This window comes from Phascolarctos cinereus, unplaced genomic scaffold, assembly GCF_003287225.1.
Source record: "Phascolarctos cinereus isolate Bilbo 61053 unplaced genomic scaffold, phaCin_HiC Scaffold_7;HRSCAF=346, whole genome shotgun sequence".
Lineage (NCBI taxonomy): Eukaryota > Metazoa > Chordata > Mammalia > Diprotodontia > Phascolarctidae > Phascolarctos > Phascolarctos cinereus.
The window spans coordinates 45,989,951-45,994,471 of NW_027556180.1; the positions used below are offsets into that span (position 1 = coordinate 45,989,951).

Here is a 4,521-nt window from a genome sequence, read left to right on the forward strand (position 1 = left end):
CTGAAGTGTGAGACTGATTCTTTTCACCCAATCCCAAAACGCTTCTTATGTGCCATCTCATTTCATTCAATGACTTCAAGAATTTCATTCCTTCTGAGCTAATGAAGGATTTTTCCCTCACTTAGTTTGTGCCTTTGATGAATTGATTCAATAGAAAAGCCTGTATCTATTCTGTTCACACGTATCTTACATTTTTAATTGGTTCTATAACTCAAAGAGGTCTTCTTAACTGTTGAAGACATAAGGACATACAACATCGAGTTAGTTACATTAATTGTGTTGGGAGTGATACATTCATTCAATAGAGAATTCAGACTTTCTGGGTTCAACTGGAGTGAGGAAGAGTCCTGCTATTATGATCCCTATAATGAGGAAACTGAGGTTTTAGGAGGTAAAGATTTGATGGACTTGAAGCCTGGAAGAACAGGTTCAAATCTGAGACACAAGGATTCCAGGAACCTGGCTTTTTAAAAATATATATTTTTATAACTTTTTTCCTTTGTAATCCTATGTGTTTTATTTTATGCATTTGAAAAGCTTATTCTGGGAAGGAGGTTCACAGTTTTACCAGACTGCCCCCAAGAATCCCTGACACAAGCTTAAGAATCCCTTCTATGATGCTTACTATCTGGATGACCATGGCCAATTTCTTTTTGTTTGTTTGTTTGTTTTTGTTTTTGTTTTTCCCCCCACAGAGAACACCTTCACTTTATTGTTACTAGCAGAGACAGCCCAGGAGCTAGGAAGGGGAAGGTAGAGCCACCCCCACACAACAGGGGTAAAACAACTGAACAAAATGGGTAACTGAAGCCCTTCTCTTCCCCCCCCCCCCACCCATTCCCCAGAGGGCAGCCAGCAACACCCTCAGCGCCTAAGGTGAAAGAAATGGAGGGACCCCAAGAAGGAAGGGGAAGTTGAGAGAAGGGAATTTAAATAAGAGGCATGGGGTTAGGGGGACGCCCAGACCCTTGGGAATGGAATGGAGTGTCCTGACGGACCATGTATGCTTTGTGCTTGTTAAGCCGGACTTGGCAGAATGAGAAACCTCCAAGGAGGAGACAGAGGCCAGCAGCCACAAAGCAGTTGTAACTCACTTGTTCATAAAGTTCATAGAGTTTCTGAGGACCACTCTCAGTAAAATCACTCTCAGTTAAAGGTACATCCTCAATTAGCACAGCAGAATGGACATTGAAGAAAATTCCAAGAAGGACCAACATGATCACCCCCCAGGAGCTGAGGACTATGCCTCAGCCATCCAACTTGGGCCCGCAACACAAGTGGGAGGTCATGGCGATCCCAGGCCCGGAAGGACAGTGCAGGAGCTGGAGCCGAGTGCGGGTCCCAGGAAACCGAATCCTGGACGGAGGTACCTGAGCGAAGCCAGAATGGACGTGGGAGCTCCCCAGGAGGTAGGGCAGAGCGCCTGCCAATTTCTTCATCTGGGAATAATAATGTCTGCAGTATGTACCTTGCCTTATAGATTCAGGTCTGGAAAGTGCTGTCTACTGCAAACCCCTAATTTTACAGATGAAGAAACTGAGCCTTAGAGAAGTTAAATGACTTACCCAGGTTCACACATCTAATAAGTGGCAGAGCAGGATTAAAGCCTGGTCCTTTTACTCCAAAGCCAGTGAACCAGTGCCCTTGCTCATGTACTAAACTGTTTCACAGGGTAGCTGTAAGATTCAAAAGATATAATATCTGTAAAATGCTTTGTAATCTTTAAATCTCTATATAAATGTGAATGGTTCTTATTAAGTGACTTATCCAAGGTCATTGCTGTGAGCATCTGTGGTGGCATTTAAGTCCAGGTCACCTCAATCCAGGTCCAGCTTCTTTCCACTATACCCTACAACATTTAGTCCTTCCTTCTGAATCCCAGAGGGCTATGCTTAAACGATCTTAGAGCTAGCACAGACTCTTCCTTAGTTTTAGCAGTTAAAGAAATGGACTGCTGTGTGACATGGTCCAATGGTAAAAGCATCTTGGTACAAAGAGCAGATTTCAAGTCTTGGTTCTACAACTTGTTGTCTGTATGACCTTAGGCTAACTTATCCAGGAACTGATGCTTCTGTGAAGGATATGCTGATTTCCTGCCCTCTAGCTCCACTCAGAATGATTCTGAGTTATATGCTTCCTGAGCTAAAAGCTCTCTTCCCTGGCCACCACTCTGTTCTCTCTACCTACCCTGGTCAACCCCATCTATCCCCCTCTTCCCTAGCCCTTTTCCATCGTACCCTCTACTACCATACTCCACAGCTAATGAATTGCCCTCAATGCTCTTTGTGGAAATTACTTTGTATAATCTCTTGAACACTTTCAACCCATCCCATTTCATCCCATCCCATCTTATCCCCTGTGAGGCCAACTCTCAAAGCTGACATTTGTCAGAGATTCCAGGGGTGACCTGTCTATTCAGATGCACAAACCACCAAGCAGATCTGACTGAGGGTAAACAAAGCTAATGGACAGTTAGGGGGTGCAGTGGATAGAGTGCCAGGCCTGGAGTCAGGAAGACTAATCTCCCCGAGTTCAAATCTAACCTCAGATATTTCCTAGCTGTGTGACCCTGGGCAAGTCAGGCAATCCTGCTTGCGTCAGTTTCCTCATCTATAAAATGAGCCAGAGAATGAAATGGCAAACCACTCCAGCATTTTTGCCAAGGAAACCCAAATGAGGTCATGAGGAGTAAGACATGACTGAAAAATGACTAAACAAAAACAACAAAAAAACTGAAAATAAACCAAAGCCAGTATCACGAATGCTGCTGCAGATTTGAGGTAAAACCCTAAAGTCTCAGCCACTCAACCCAAGAAACCAAAGCAGCCAATGCAAAACAAACGCAGAAACCTCAGAAGCCTCAAGCAGAACCAAAATCTGTTGCCATGGCAACAAGAAAAAGAGAGAGCTGGGAAAGGAGTCTTGAACTCCAGAGAAGAGACTAGTTCAAATCCAGCCTCCATCACTTACTAGCTAGGTAACAGCAGAGGCAAGAAACTTCATCTCCCCATGCTTCAGTTTCCTTACCTATAAAGTGGGGATACTTTTACTACGTATTTCAAAGGAGGCTATGGAAAACATGTGCTAAGAAAAGAAAGGTATTGCCAAAATGGAACCCAAGAGCAGCAAGACTCCTAGAGAGAAAGAACTGATCAATACAATTGTGTATAGAATAATTTTACATATTGAGAGAAGTGATAATTAACCACCAATATCATGGTGAGATCCAGAGTTTTCCATTCTTCTAAAGCCCTGGTTTTAAAAGTTCAATCTATTGAAGGACATTGCTGATAATGGGATTGGACTATCTTTCTTGTTCAAGACCCCACCCCAGTGGAAGCTTCCATGATGGTGATCTGTCCAGGCTTGGCTGGGATGTACAGTTCTTTGAATAGATGGCCCAAAGCTGGGGGTGGTCAGAGTATACAGATAGTTTCCCTGTCCAAGGGTGACATGATGTAGCTTATCTAGTGGGTTATCCAATCAGAGTTGGTTTCCACCCCTCAGGAACACCAATTCTTTGAAGAGTATATAAACTGTGAGCCAGCCACCATCAATGTGTTTAGTCTAAGAGAAATGGCCAAATAACTATCTTTTTACTAATACCATGCTGACCTTATTAATAAAGTGATAAAATTACCCATAAACTATGTCCCTTGAACATTTTTAATCATCACTACACATACACATACATTTGTATCTAATGGTAGCCATCTCTAGGGCAAGGTGGGGAGGGAAGAAAAAAGGGGGTAAAAAGAAAGTTACACAATAACTTTATTGTATATTTATTTAAAAGAAATAGCAAGTTGTACATAATAGATTTGCAATTTCATGTGCAATCTTTTTTTTCTGTTCTATTGTTATGGAAATGCTTGTTTTATTTCTTTCTTAAGTTCAGAATGAAATAAATACATTTTTTTTAAAAAGCTCTTAAAGTGAACTATGATTCCCTGATTACACATGAGCTTTCTGTCTAGACATAACAGAGTATATTAGAGTTAGAACTCACTCAGAGTGTTGCCCAATGCCAACGCAAATTGGTGGTTAAAAAAGAGGGTTCACACATAGTTACAAAGACAGGCCCACAGGACTTGGCAATAATCACTCCCAATAATCTTCTTTATCTCACATGTAGTGATGACTCTGGACTCACTGTCACAAAGCAAGGCTGGCTACATCCCCACCTCTGGGCTCTAGGGGTAGCCCAGAGGGATTCCTATGTGTTTTCATCACTATCAGCTCAAGCCCTTTTCCAGGATTCTCTTGAACAGGCAGCAACCAATAATTAACAACCCAATTCTATTTAACCAATTAACATTTATTAGCTTTTACAAAGATACATTTACATCAAAGATATAGTAAGGACAGATGCCTAGACATTTCCCCCTGAGGGTAGAGGGGCATACTCTCTCTTGTATAACTTTGGTTCCCGGAGAGAGAGGGCTCACAGTTAACTCGGTCTATACACAAAATCCCCTTGTAACTGTGGTATAGCCAGTGGGTGAATTTGCAATTCAGCTA

The 4,521-nt window shown here is 42.2% G+C and overlaps 1 pseudogene; it reads right to left on the minus strand.

Moving 5' to 3' along the window:
- Window positions 1–929: 929 nt before the first annotated feature.
- LOC144454860 (ribonuclease kappa pseudogene) lies at window positions 930–1,289 on the minus strand (annotated as a pseudogene).
- Between the last annotated feature and the right edge of the window lie 3,232 nt (window positions 1,290–4,521).